The sequence below is a fragment of the Oncorhynchus masou genome, chromosome 12 (genome assembly GCF_036934945.1).
Source record: "Oncorhynchus masou masou isolate Uvic2021 chromosome 12, UVic_Omas_1.1, whole genome shotgun sequence".
In the NCBI taxonomy this organism is placed as follows: domain Eukaryota; kingdom Metazoa; phylum Chordata; class Actinopteri; order Salmoniformes; family Salmonidae; genus Oncorhynchus; species Oncorhynchus masou.
The window spans coordinates 27,527,669-27,543,754 of NC_088223.1; the positions used below are offsets into that span (position 1 = coordinate 27,527,669).

The following is a 16,086-nucleotide window of genomic DNA, read 5'->3' on the forward strand; positions in this document are numbered from 1 at the left end:
ACTCACTAAGATCCAATGCAGTATCCACTACCCTCACTAAGATCGACTACAGTATCCACTACACTTACTAGGATCCACTACAGTATCCATTACACTCACGAAGATCCACTACAGTATCCACTACATTCACTAAGCCAATACAATATCCACTACAGTATCCACTAACCTCACTAAGATACACTACAATATCGACTACCCTCACTAAGATCCACTACAGTATCCACTACACTCACTAAGATCGAATGCAGTATCCACTACCCTCACTAAGATACAATGCAGTATCCACTATCCTCACTAAGATCCAATGCAGTATCCACTGCACTCACTAAGATCCAATGCAGTATCCACTACCCTCACTAAGATCCAATGCAGTGTCCACTACACTCACTAAGATCCACTACAGTATCCACAACATTTCACCGAAGCCACTACAGTATTCACTACCCTCACTAAAATCACTACAGTATCCACTACAGTATCCACTACTTTCACTAAGCCACTACAGTATCCACTACCCTCACTAAGATCCACTACAGTATCCACTACATTCACCGAAGCTACTACAATATCCACTAACCTCACTAAGATACACTACAGTATCCACGACACTCACTAAGATCCACTACAGTATCGACTACCCTCACTAAGATCCTGTTACAACACAGAGGCGGATGCCAGATGCAAGCAACGATGGTTTTAATGAATGTAGTTCACAGCAGCAACATGACAGACAGACTGTACTCAGAAGGAATCCGACCCAGGAACTCGGGTGTATCTTCCGATCATAACGTGCTGAGAAAACCAGGGGAGTGTGTCCGGATGAGTAGGAAGGAGCACAGCAGATAATCCACACAAGAGAAGAGCACGGACACACGACACAACCTCAGAGAAGAAACAACGATCTGACAACAAGAAATACTGGTAACAGAACATATAAAGGGAAGATAAGTGGTTCCAGCTGGCGCAGACAATCAGGCCGAGATTGGGAAACCACGCCCACACAAACACTGGAGAGAGAGAGAGAGAGAGGGAGGCAGTGGATTCATGAACCGTGACAATACCCCCTAGGAACGCCTCTTGGCGTTCCCAGGCAAATTTACCTGTCGATTGAAATCATCGATAAGGGAGTGATCCAGAATGTCCCTAGCAGGTACCCAACTTCTCTCCTCCGGGCCGTAACCCTCCCAGTCCACCAGGTACTGGAATCCGCGTCCCCTCCTTCTAGAGTCCAAAATACGATTGACAGAAAAGGTGGTTTCCCCATCAACAAGTCGTGGCGGCGGGGGAACCGGGACCGGCGGGTTAATGCGTGCCTGAAACACAGGTTTTATTTTAGACACATGAAAGGTAGGATGAATTCTCCTATACGCCAGAGGAAGCTTGAGCCGGACCGCCACCGGACTAATGATCCTGGTGACTCTGAACGGGCCGATAAATTTGGGGGCAAGCTTGTTCGAAACGGATCGGAGTGGAATGTTCTTAGTAGAAAGCCACACTCTTTGGCCAACGACGTATACCGGAGGCTTCGACCGGTGGCGATCGGCCTTAGCCTTGGTGCGCGCCCCCACCCGGAGAAGAGTCTCACGGGCTCTGCTCCATGCGTGACGGCACCTCTGGATGAAAGCGTGAGCGGAGGGAACAGTGACCTCGGACTCCGTACTGGGAAAGATAGGTGGCTGGTAACCTAAACTACACTCAAACGGAGAGAGACCCGTGGCTGCCACTGGCAACGACCAATGTGAGCGTACTCAACCATAGAGAGTTGTTGACTCCAGGAAGAGGGATTCTTAGAAACCAAACATCGCAACACTCTCTCCAAATCTTGGTTGGCCCTCTCCGTTTGACCGTTGCTCTGGGGATGAAACCCTGAAGACAGGCTGATACTCGCTCCCAGTAACCTACAAAACTCTTGCCAAAACTTGGACACAAATTGGGGCCCCCGGTCAGAAACTACGTCCATCGGCAGGCCATGTAAGCGAAAGACGTGATCCACGACAGTTACCGCTGTCTCCTTGGCAGATGGTAATTTAGGCAAGGGAAGAAAATGAGCCGCCTTCGAGAACCGGTCCACCACGGTCAAAACAACCGTCTTGCCCTGGGAGGGCGGGAGGCCGGTAACAAAATCTAGCGCGATGTGGGACCAGGGTCTCGAAGGGACCGACAGCGGTTGGAGTAACCCATCTGGGGGTCGATTAGAAGTCTTCCCAGTGGCACAAACCGAGCAGGCCAAGACAAAACTGTGAATGTCACGAGCCATCAGTGGCCACCAAAAGCGTTGCTTAACCAAAAAGCTAGTGCGGCTGACTCCTGGATGACACGCTACGTTGGAGCAGTGCCCCCACCGAATAACATCGGACCGACACCCCTCCGGCACAAACAACCGATTAGGCGGGCAACCGGGCGGAGGCGTGACCCCCTCTAAGGCCGTTTTGACCCTCGATTCAACCTCCCATGTGAGTGTGGAGACCACTAGGGTCCCAGGTAGGATGCACTCGGGAGTGGATGGGCGTTCGGAATGGTCAAAAATGCGAGAAAGGGAATCGGGTTTGACATTCTTGGAACCCGGGCGATACGAGAGAGAAGTCAAAACGTCCGAAAAAGAGTGCCCACCGCGCCTGCCTGGAGTTGAGTCGCTTGGCGGTTCTGATATACTCCAAATTCTTGTGATCGGTCCAAACTATAAAAGGTACCCCCGAACCCTCTAACCAATGGCGCCACTCCTCCAGTGCTAACTTCACTGCCAACAACTCTCTGTTGCCAATGTCGTAGTTGCGTTCCGCAGGTGATAACCGATGGGAAAGGAACGCGCAAGGGTGCATCTTGTCGTCAGAAGAGGAACGTTGGGAAAGTACCGCACCTACCCCCACCTCTGAAGCGTCCACCTCCACCACGAACTGACGCGAGGGATCGGGAGCTATGAGGATAGGAGCCGAAACAAAGCGGCTCTTGAGTTTGGCGAATGCAGCCTCGGCTGTATCGGACCACCTGAACGTCACTCTGGGAGAGGTTAAGGCGGTAAGAGGAGCGACTATCTGGCTAAAGTTGCGAACGAAACGCCGGTAGAAATTGGCGAATCCCAGAAACCTCTGTAGGGCCTTACGGGAATCTGGGCTTGGCCAATCCACCACAGCCTTAACCTTGTCGGGATCCATGCGAATACCTTCAGTCGAGACGATGTAACCTAGGAATGGAACGGATTGTGCATGAAAAATGCATTTCTCCGCCTTGACAAAAAGTCCATTCTCCAACAACCTCTGAAGCACTCGTCTGACGTGTTGAGCGTGTTCCTGGAGAGAAGAAGAAAAAATCAGTATGTCATCCAGGTAAACATATATGAACTGATCAATCATATCTCTCAGCACGTCATTGACGAGTGCCTGGAAAACCGCTGGGGAGTTGGATAGCCCAAAAAGGCATGACCAAATATTCGAAGTGCCCTCTGGGGGTGTTAAACGCGGTCTTCCATTCGTCCCCCTCCCTTATGCGAACCAAATGATATGCATTACGTAAATCCAACTTAGTGAACACGGATGCTCCCTGTAACCTTTCAAAGGCGGAGGACATCAACGGTAAGGGATAGGTATTCTTCACTGTGATGTTATTCAACCCACGGTAATCAATGCAAGGACGCAGAGATCCGTCCTTCTTCCCCACAAAGAAGAACCCCGCCCCCGCTGGAGAAGAGGAAGGACGAATGAATTTAGATGCCAGAGAACCAGAGATGTATCTCTCCATAGCCTCCCTCTCAGGAACAGAAAGTGAATATAACTTGCCTTTAGGCGGAGACTCACCTGGCAATAATTCTATTGCACAGTCATAGGGACGATGCGGAGGAAGGGAAGCAGCACGGGACTTACTGAACACCTCCTTCAGGTCGAGGTATTCAACGGGCACGTTAGACAAATCCACTGCCTCCTCTAGAAACACAGAATCAGACACAGACGAACAAGCAGACACTAAACAGGACTCAAGACACTTGTTACTCCACATGGATATAGAGTTATGACCCCAGTCAACTCTGGGGTTGTGTTGGGTGAGCCAAGGGTGGCCGAGAACTAATGGTGCAAGGGGTGAGTCCATGAGTAGGAATGATAGTGTCTCAGTGTGATTGCCAGAAGTGATGAGTGTGATAGGTTCAGTGGTGTGAGAAATGTTGGGGAGTTCTTGACCATTGAGAGCGTTGACGGATATCTTGTGCGTGAGTGAGGTGATAGGGATCTGGAGTTTGTGAGCGAGCTTGAAGTCCATGAAATTACCCTCTGCTCCTGAGTCCAGTAAGGCTTGGGTGTCGTGCGTGTGGGTGGCCCATCTTAGTCTTACCGGGAGGAGAGTAGATGATGAGGTCTTCTCTGTGGTGACACCACCCGATAGTAGCCTCATGTTTACTACCGGGCCTGATCTTTTACCGGGCAGGAGTGGATAAAGTGGCCCGCTCTACCACAGTAGAGACAGAGTCCTTGGGATCTCCGCCTCTCCCTCTCTTCCCGGGAGAGGCGAGCTCTCCCCAGCTGCATGGGTTCGTGAGCAGAAGCTGAACTGGCCGTGTTCCCGACGCTGGCATGCCAGCCCTCCGTGTCGTTATACGGTCTGTTAGGGCATGCTCGGCGGCCAATACGACTCAGACGAGCGTCGACCCTCAGGGCTAGTTCCACTAGTCCATTTAAACTCCTGGGAAGGTCCAGAACATAAATCTCCTTCTGGATCCGGTCCTCCAGCCCATGCAGGAACATGTCCCACTGCGCCTCCTCGTTCCACTGACACTCAGCGGCCAGAGTGCGGAATTGGATGGAGTATTCCGATACTGAATGGTCTCCTTGGCGAAGGTCAGCGAGTAGTCTGGCCGTCTCCCTACCCGCCACGGCCCGATCGAAGACCCTTCTCATCTCCTCGGAGAGTGTCTGGAAAGAGGTGCAGCATGGGTCCTGGTTCGCCCACACCGCCGTTCCCCAGAGAGACGCTTTGCCTGATAGCAGTGTGAGTACGAATGCTACCTTAGACTGTTCACGGTTGAAGGTCCGTGGCTGCAACGAGAAATGCATGGAACATCTCGTAAGAAAGGCTCTGCAATAGTCAGGATCACCTGAATAACCCTCTGGTGTCGGTAGCCGTGGCTCTAGCTGGGAATCCGGCTCTGGCGGGGCGGGTTGAACTGCCGGTGTAGGTGGCGCAGCGGAACCCCTCAGATGTTGCAATTGTTGGGTCAGCTGGGATACCTGCGTCGAAAGGGCTTGTACTGCCCGACCTGTGCTGGAGATGTTCTCCTCTTGTTGATCCATTCTCGTGATACTGCGGGAAAGGAATTCGGTCAGACTCGTTGAACTCGCTGCATCCATGGTCTGGTCAGATCGTTCTGTTACAACACAGAGGCGGATGCCAGATGCAAGCAACGATGGTTTTAATGAATGTAGTTCACAGCAGCAACATGACAGACAGACTGTACTCAGAAGGAATCCGACCCAGGAACTCGGGTGTATCTTCCGATCATAACGTGCTGAGAAAACCAGGGGAGTGTGTCCGGATGAGTAGGAAGGAGCACAGCAGATAATCCACACAAGAGAAGAGCACGGACACACGACACAACCTCAGAGAAGAAACAACGATCTGACAACAAGAAATACTGGTAACAGAACATATAAAGGGAAGATAAGTGGTTCCAGCTGGCGCAGACAATCAGGCCGAGATTGGGAAACCACGCCCACACAAACACTGGAGAGAGAGAGAGAGAGAGAGGGAGGCAGTGGATTCATGAACCGTGACAGATCCAATGCCGTATCCACTACCCCCACTAAGATCCACTACAGTATCTACTACACTCACTAAGATCCAATGCAGTATCCACTACACTCACTAAGATCCACTACAGTAACCACTACACTCACTAGGATCCACTACAGTATCCACTACACTCACTAAGATCCACTACAGTATCAACTACATTCACTAAGCCACTACAGTATCCACTACAGTATCCACTAACCTCACTAAGATACACTACAGTATCCACTTCCCTCACTAAGATCCAATGCAGTATCCACTACCCCCACTAAGATCCAATGCAGTATCCACGACAGTCACTGAGCCACTACAGTATACACTACACTCACTAAGATCCAATGCGGTATCCACTACCCTCACTAAGATCCACTACAGTATCCACTACCCTCACAAAAATCCAATGCAGTATCCACTACACTCACTAAGATCCACTACAGTATCCACTACCCTCACTAAGATCCACTACAGTATCCACTGCACTCACAAAGATCCAATGCAGTATCCACTACCCTCACTAAGATCCACTACAGTATCCACTACCCTCACTAAGATCCACTACAGTATCCACTGCATTCACTAAGCCACTACAGTATCCACTACCCTCACTAAAATCCACTACAGTATCCACTACCTTCACTAAGATCCAGTACAGTATCCACTGAATTCACTAAGCCACTACAGTATCCACTACCCTCACTAAGATCCACTACAGTATCCACTACCCTCACTAAAATCCACTACAGTATCCACTACCTTCACTAAGATCCAATACAGTATCCACTGCATTCACTAAGCCACTACAGTATCCACTACCCTCACTAAAATCCACTACAGTATCCACTACCTTCACTAAGATCCAATACAGTATCCACTGCATTCACTAAGCCACTACAGTATCCACTACCTTCACTAAGATCCAGTACAGTATCCACTGAATTCACTAAGCCACTACAGTATCCACTACCCTCACTAAGATCCACTACAGTATCCACTACACTCACTAAGATCCAATGCAGTATCCACTACACTCACTAAGATCCACTACAGTATCCACTGCATTCACTAAGCCACTACAGTATCCACTACCCTCACTAAAATCCACTACAGTATCCACTACCCCCACTAAGATCCACTACAGTATCTACTACACTCACTAAGATCCAATGCAGTATCCACTACACTCACTAAGATCCACTACAGTATCCACTACACTCACTAGGATCCACTACAGTATCCACTACACTCACTAAGATCCACTACAGTATCCACTACATTCACTAAGCCACTAGAATATCCACTACAGTATCCACTAACCTCACTAAGATACACTACAGTATCCACTACACTCACTAAGATCCACTACATATACACTACACTCACTAAGATCCACTACAGTATCCACTACCCTCACTAAGATCCACTACAGTATCCACTACCCCCACTAAGATCCAATGCAGTATCCACTACAGTCACTGAGCCACTACAGTATACACTACACTCACTAAGATCCAATGCAGTATCCACTACCCTCACCAAGATCCACTACAGTATCCACTATACTCATTAAGATCCAATGCAGTATCCACTACCCTCACTAAGATCCACTACAGTATCCACTACCCTCACTAAGATCCACTACAGTATCCACTACCCTCACTAAGATCCAGTACAGTATCCACTGCATTCACTAAGCCACTACAGTATCCACTACCCTCACTAAGATCCACTACAGTATCCACTACCCTCACTAAGATCCAATGCAGCATCCACCCCACTAAGCCAGGATGAGCCACCAGTTTATCCTCTCATCTGAGCTCATTAATTACTCATCTGAAGTGCAGCCGCCGGCCGTTAGGTCCTGGCCTCTCTATCGACCAATCAATGACGTAGAATAAGAAGTCTTAGAGCGCTATCATGATAGAGTGGGCATTGATCCTGAGTAGTGTGTCTGAGACAATCACATTGATAACGTCTGTGTGTGTGCATGTGTGTGTGTGACCTGTGTGTATGTGGTGTGTGTGGTGTGTGTGTGTGAGCAATGTGTCTGAGGTTAACGCATTAATAACAACCCTCGATATAACCTGATCAGCTGATAACCTGAGAAAAGTGTGTGCCTCAGAAAATCAATCAGCATCGCCACAAGGTATAGAGAGGTAGGGGTGAGGGAGGAGGGGTAGACGATGCATGCCAGACATTCGTTCTTGTGCCTTTATCTTCATTATTGTACAAGTGTGCACACTGTGAGGCACCTCTATACACGACACTGTACACCTCAGAGACACAGACAGGTAAAGAAAGGAGTTTTACTTTCACGATCTATAATGGTCTTACAACAGTAAGCTTGGATAAATGCATTAATGCAAACAAGATAAGGTAACTCATTCAGCGGTTAGAGGGCAAGAGTTAAGATAGATAAGGCCCAGAATGAACCACATACCAGGGATGATAATAGATCTATAGATGGAGGAGGTGGGTGTAAACCGAGACCATCTCCCTAGGTGGTTAATCCGCTCAGCATTGTTGCTGTGTCTGCAGCAACCAGCTCAGTGCAATAATAAAGAAAAAGGTTGTGAAGGGGAGGGTTCTATTGCTGTGTGTACGTTTGTGTGTGCCATAGATGCCCATCAAGCTGAAATATGAAGGACATTAGAGCTCGCTTGCTGACTTCACACTCTGAGAGGGGGTAAAAATATGTGATCTTGTACGGTATGAAAAAAGGCAGAGGGGTTTAACCATTTAAAACGGATGAGTTGACAGTGACAGGTAAGTGTTCAAACTCATATTTATAACATGTGGGGGGGAAACCTGCACCAGAGGACATCTGAACTACTGCTGTCTGAGTGAAATGTTCTCCTGCCAAATAAACTTTTTGTAATTACGTTGGTGATTGGAACGGTGCAGGAGGACAGAACATTTATCCTACAGCAGACTTCCCCCACCCGGGAACCACACCAAAGTTATCTTCCCCACTTTACGCCTCAGTCGATAGATGGACGGATGGCAGCTCTGTCAAATGGTGAGCTGTCAATAGGAGCTGGCTGGTTTCTCTCTGTGAAGAAAAGGAAAATAAAACATGGACACAATGATTACTGTACAGTATGGTGAGGTAATGGGTCAGCATTAAAACCTATTGGGTCACACACACACGACTTACCCGCCAACTGAAGCATCCATGTGACTGGCACCAATAAATCATAAAAAATTAAGAATCCATCAGAAAAGGAAAAGGCACTGACTGGGAATGTTCCCTCCAAACAGGTATCACTGATATTTCAGTCTTATTGTCCAGACATACACATCCATCCATCATCCATCCCCATTCATTTAGGAATGTTTTCTATATTTTCCAATGGTCCCTATGGGAGGGTTGTTTTTCTGCGATACCTGACACTGTCTGTAGTTGATGATATTTTTCTAGAGCTTTATGCTGAGAACAACACCTTTCATTGAAGATGGATGACTTTGTATGTTCAGCAACCATGTGTGTGTGTGTGTGTGTGTGTGTGTGTGTGTGTGTGTGTGTACTCTAGGTCTATGATTTCTTATTTGTGACAGCAGACAGTGGTGAATTTATGTTCATGAGGATTCCTGAGACAGTTCAATCCATCTGTGAGTACACACACACACACACAGAGAGAGCTGGAGGGGACTATTGAGGTCAAATTCAGGGCAGAGAAAATAACAATAACACAGAACCGATAATACCAGACAGACAGCCCTGAAAACTGTATTTATAGCGTTATTACAGAATCCTCATGGTCATCATATATTGGAATGATATTTTGTGCCGACGATGGATCCATATGAAATACCAGCACTCCCTCTAGTGATGAAATGGTGTATCCATAAAATGAGACTAATATAGTCACTGAGGAAAATACAGGTTATATTAATGCTGTAATGAATGTATGCAGAAATACAATGTTTGTTCAGCTACTACTGTAGCTCCAAGTCAAGCTCTGGAAGGATTAGACTTCACTCAAGACATAAATAAGGTCAAATCTAAATTATTATGTAATCGTTAGCAGTGGTCCATTAGGAACTCTAGACCTTGACATAGATACTTAGTATTCAGTTCTAGATTTCCCAGTGCTAGCAACTGACATAAAAAAAAAAATCAATTTTGCATTACATCAAATATTTGTGAATATATTTCACAGGCAAGTTGTACTGAAGACGTAGTACTTTTATATCATCACTAGATGGAAGTAGATGGTTACATTTGATATTGTTTGGCTGGATTTCAATCCCTGGAAAGTGTCCTACCAATTAAATAAGACAGTTAAACTACCAGTAATCATTCAGGACCAAATGTTTCGCAGCCACCTCCACATCCTCAATACCAGTTTATCAACATGCCTGTGGGACGGAGGACAAGACATTGCCAAAGAACTCTGCTATAAAGTGTCCCTTTTACCTCTCACCATTGTCAGCACATGGTGCAAATGCCAGCATCACACACGGACACACACACACGGACACACACATACACGGACGGACGGACAGACGGATGCACGCAAATGCACATGTACACATGACCACCAGCAGCGTCCTATGAATCACTTCTTGAACATGGTGGTCAAAGCCAGGATCCCTGTCTGGGTCCTTAGTGACAGTGTAGTCGATGTTAAATGCTGAATTTACTGTTTGTGTTTAAACTCTCTGGCCAGCTATTGCGATTTTGGTCTTGGAGAGCAGAGTGGAGAAAGAGAAGGGCTTTGATGTCCAGAGCAAAACTGGATCTGGGCCTCCACTTTCAGATGGACAGCCCTGTGTGTACTGTGTTACTTCACACTGTGATCACTTATCAGAAAATAATGACACATGGAATGGGTGTGTGTGTATGTGTGCATGTGTGTGTGTACAGAGGCCTTGGCCTGGGCTGAAAACAAAACTCTCTTGGCCATAAAGACTGGGTGTGTCCTGTGCTTATAGTCTTAAATCACACTGAAACTACAGTACTGCAATATTGTATAACACAATGTATTTATATGCTAGATACATAGGCACGTACACTGTAATTACAGTGTAGTAGACATGATATAGTCTTGGTAATGTGGCATGATAATGTGAGCACCAGCATTTTTAAGTGAAGCGCAAACATTGTATTTTATATGCTAATGATGCCATCTACCTTTAGGGTCACCAAAGTTAATCTACGCCCACCTTTACAGTGAACTGAAAAATGCCTCCTTAATTGTGTGTGTGTGTGTGTGTGTGTGTGTGTGTGTGTGTGTGTGTGTGTGTGTGTGTGTGTGTGTGTGTGTGTGTGTGTGTGTGTGTGTGTGTGTGTGTGTGTGTGTGTGTGTGTGTGTGTGTGTGTGTGTGTGTGTATGTGTGTGTGTGTGTATGCCACGTGTGTGAATTGGTCTGGAAGTCTCCATGTTGATTTTAACGCCGGGCGACAGCTTCCAGAACAACGTTGTGGTCGCCAGAGGGAGAGGGTGTGTGTGTGTACTCTGCAGCTGCAGCACTGAGCCTTTATTTATAGGGGGACTGTGGATCAGGCAGAGGCTGGGTTCACAAGGCCGCCTCTCCCAGCACATTATCCTATTTGGATTTCACATTGCTGCATGGCACTATGACTGAAATCTGCACAAATGCACACACACACAGACACACACGCGCACACACACAGATGCACACACACGCACACAGGGAAAGCTCTTCTAGACTGGAGTCAGGTGACTACAAAATAGAGAGATTATGTTTTTGTCAGCAGACAGAAATTGTGTTTTTTTCTTCCTCTCTCAAACTCATACTTGTCAGATTGTGTTAGGCAGATGTTGGTGAAGAGGTCAAATGGTGGGGATACTAGATTCATAGATGCTTAGAGTGTGCTGAGGCACCAAGGACATCAAACTTATGCTACTTGTGAATTTCACGTTTAGTACTTGTCTTGATGGGTAATGAAACATTCATATGGAAATGCCACACTAGGATATCCAAGAAGACTATGAAGTAAAGTTAGTACTGGAATCAGCCGTACTGACAACAAGTGCGAAGGCAAAGTGGAGCGAATGACTGTCAGGAATTGTGCTAGTGTAGCAGATCTAAAGTAGTGTCACCTTTAGCCAACCCAGACCATGGTTTTGGCAAGGTATTTGCCAGCACTCTAGCTTCGGGAGAACAAAGTGTTGTTGTTGCCGAGGGTTTGCATACCAGTTTGACAAGTACAGGACCGGAACTCAAACATTATAGTTGGATCAACTCACAAGAGTAGGACACCATGTGTCCCAGAGATCCTGGTATGGTTCTAAATCAGACAGAGGGGAAACAATAGAACAATGAGGAAGTAACAGAAGGTCTGGGGTCCGAGTTTAATTAACAAGCTCTTAGACCCTGGACTGATTACCTCCTGTATCCCTCAATGCGTCTTCCTCCTCAGGCAGACAACAACACCATATAAATAAAAGGACTATCCACACAAGCATACCACAGAATAAAGCAATGTTTGCACATTGGAAGGTAGCCTTCCTTTAAAGTAAATGTTCTGTGATGTGTGGACCAGTTTTCATATTGAGTGTATATATGCCAGGGGAAAAAAGCGGGACATCCGAGTAATGTTCCCCATTCTAGTCATTGCATTTATTTGGACAATACATGGATAAATTAAGAGGGTTAATCAGTTCACAGCACTCTGTCACACCTGATAAATAAGTTGATTAATGCATGGATCTGGGCATTCTATGGATGAGAGAGGTTACCTCAGTCTAAGTGGGATTCCAATGGTTCATCCACCAGAACCAATGGCATTTTGACCAGTGTCCATGGGATACTTCTGATCAGGGTCCATGGGATACTTCTGATCAGGGTCTATGGGATACCTCTGATCAGGGTCCATGGGATACTTCTGATCAGGGACTATGGGATACCTCTGATCAGGGTCCATGGGATACTTTTGATCAGGGTCTATGGGGTACTTCTGATCAGGGTCCATGGGATACTTCTGATCAGGGTCTATGGGGTACTTTTGAGCAGGGTCTATGGGATACTTCTGATCAGGGTCTATGGGGTACTTTTGAGCAGGGTCTATGGGATACTTCTGATCAGGGTCTATGGGGTACTTTTGAGCAGTGTCTATGGGATACTTCTGATCAGGGTCTATGGGGCACCTCTGATCAGGGTCTATGGGGTACTTTTGATCAGGGTCCATGGGATACTTCTGATCAGGGTCTATGGGGTACTTTTGATCAGGGTCCATGGGATACTTCTGATCAGGGTCCATGGGATACTTTTGATCAGGGTCTATGGGATACTTTTGACCAGTGTCTATGGGATACTTTTGATCAGTGTCTATGGGATACTTTTGATCTGGGTCTATGGGGTACTTTTGATCAGGGTCTATGGGGTACTTTTGATCTGGGTCTATGGGGTAATTTCATTCATTCGTTCATTCACTTCCGGCGCCGACAGAGATGGCCGCCTCGCTTCGCGTTCCTAGGAAACTATGCAGTTTTTTGTTTTTTTTACGTGTTATTTCTTACATTAGTACCCCAGGTCATCTTAGGTTTCATTACATACAGTCGAGAAGAACTGTATATAAGATCAGCGTCAACTCACGATCAGTACGACCAAGAATATGTTTTTCGCGACGCGGATCCTGTGTTCTGCCTTACAAACAGGACAATGGAATGGATCGCATGCAGCGAACCAAAAAAGGACATCCGAAAAAGAGGGAAACGAGGCGGTCTTCTGGTCAAACTACGGAGACGGGCACATCGTGCCCCACTTCCTAGCATTCTTCTTGCCAATGTCCAGTCTCTTGACAACAAGGTTGATGAAATCCGAGCAAGGGTAGCATTCCAGAGGGACATCAGAGACTGTAACGTTCTGTGCTTCACGGAAACATGGCTCACTGGAGAGACGCTATCCGAAGCGGTGCAGCCAACGGGTTTCTCCACGCATCGTGCCGACAGAAACAAACACCTTTCTGGTAAGAAGAGGGGTGGGGGTGTATGCCTTATGGCTAACGAGGCATGATGCGATGAAAGAAACATACAGGAACTCAAATCCTTCTGTTCACCTGATTTAGAATTCCTCACAATCAAATGTAGACCGCATTATCTACCAAGAGAATTCTCTTCGATTATAATCACAGCCGTATATATCCCCCCCCAAGCAGACACATCGATGGCTCTGAACGAACTTTATTTAACTCTTTGCAAACTGGAAACCATTTATCCGGAGGCTGCATTCATTGTTGCTGGGGATTTTAACAAGGCTAATCTGAAAACAAGACTCCCTAAAATTTATCAGCATATCGATTGCGCAACCAGGGGCGGAAAAACTTTGGATCACTGTTACTCTAACTTCCGCGACGCATATAAGGCCCTGCCCCGCCCCCCTTTCGGAAAAGCTGACCACGACTCCATTTTGCTGATACCTGCCTACAGACAAAAGCTAAAAAAAGAAGCTCCCACGCTGAGGTCTGTCCAACGCTGGTCCGACCAAGCTGACTCCACACTCCAAGACTGCTTCCATCACGTGGACTGGGACATGTTTCGTATTGCGTCAGATAACAACATTGACGAATACGCTGATTCGGTGTGCGAGTTCATTAGAACGTGCGTTGAAGATGTCGTTCCCATAGCAACGATTAAAACATTCCCTAACCGGAAACCGTGGATTGATGGCAGCATTCGCGTGAAACTGAAAGCGCGAACCACTGCTTTCAATCAGGGCAAGGTGTCTGGTAACATGACTGAATACAAACAGTGCAGCTATTCACTCCGTAAGGCTATCAAACAAGCTAAGCGTCAGTACAGAGACAAAGTAGAATCTCAATTCAACGGCTCAGACACAAGAGGCATGTGGCAATGTCTACAGTCAATCACGGACTACAGGAAGAAATCCAGCCCAGTCACGGACCAGGATGTCTTGCTCCCAGGCAGACTAAATAACTTTTTTGCCCGCTTTGAGGACAATACAGTGCCACTGACACGGCCTGCAACGGAAACATGCGGTCTCTCCTTCACTGCAGCCGAGGTGAGTAAAACATTGAAACGTGTTAACCCTCGCAAGGCTGCAGGCCCAGACGGCATCCCCAGCCGCGCCCTCAGAGCATGCGCAGACAAGCTGGCTGGTGTGTTTATGGACATATTCAATCAATCCCTATACCAGTCTGCTGTTCCCACATGCTTCAAGAGGGCCACCATTGTTCCTGTTCCCAAGAAAGCTAAGGTAACTGAGCTAAACAACTACCGCCCGTAGCACTCACTTCCGTCATCATGAAGTGCTTTGAGAGACTAGTCAAGGACCATATCACCTCCACCCTACCTGACACCCTAGACCCACTCCAATTTGCTTACCGCCCAAATAGGTCCACAGACGATGCAATCTCAACCACACTGCACACTGCCCTAACCCATCTGGACAAGAGGAATACCTATGTGAGAATGCTGTTCATCGACTACAGCTCGGCATTCAACACCATAGTACCCTCCAAGCTCGTCATCAAGCTCGAGACCCTGGGTCTCGACCCCGCCCTGTGCAACTGGGTACTGGACTTCCTGACGGGCCGCCCCCAGGTGGTGAGGGTAGGTAACAACATCTCCTCCCCGCTGATCCTCAACACTGGGGCCCCACAAGGGTGCGTTCTGAGCCCTCTCCTGTACTCCCTGTTCACCCACGACTGCATGGCCACGCACGCCTCCAACTCAATCATCAAGTTTGCGGACGACACAACAGTGGTAGGCTTGATTACCAACAACGACGAGACGGCCTACAGGGAGGAGGTGAGGGCCCTCGGAGTGTGGTGTCAGGAAAATAACCTCACATTCAACGTCAACAAAACTAAGGAGATGATTGTGGACTTCAGGAAACAGCAGAGGGAACACCCCCTATCCACATCGATGGAACAGTAGTGGAGAGAGTAGCAAGTTTTAAGTTCCTCGGCATACACATCACAGACAAACTGAATTGGTCCACTCACACAGACAGCATCGTGAAGAAGGCGCAGCAGCGCCTCTTCAACCTCAGGAGGCTGAAGAAATTCGGCTTGTCACCAAAAGCACTCACAAACTTCTACAGATGCACAATCGAGAGCATCCTGGCGGGCTGTATCACGGCCTGGTACGGCAACTGCTCCGCCCTCAACCGCAAGGCTCTCCAGAGGGTAGTGAGGTCTGCACAACGCATCACCGGGGGCAAACTACCTGCCCTCCAGGACACCTACACCACCCGATGTTACAGGAAGGCCATAAAGATCATCAAGGACATCAACCACCCGAGCCACTGCCTGTTCACCCCGCTATCATCCAGAAGGCGAGGTCAGTACAGGTGCATCAAAGCTGGGACCGAGAGACTGAA

The 16,086-nt window shown here is 47.5% G+C and overlaps 1 long non-coding RNA gene across 1 annotated transcript; it reads right to left on the bottom strand.

Moving 5' to 3' along the window:
• Positions 1-674: 674 nt before the first annotated feature.
• On the bottom strand, positions 675-1,609 carry LOC135549788 (uncharacterized). The gene is made up of 2 exons (XR_010457021.1): positions 1,101-1,609; positions 675-1,007 (listed from the first exon to the last, which is right to left on the bottom strand). It is a non-coding gene; the product is annotated as an uncharacterized LOC135549788 (long non-coding RNA).
• Positions 1,610-16,086: the final 14,477 nt, after the last annotated feature.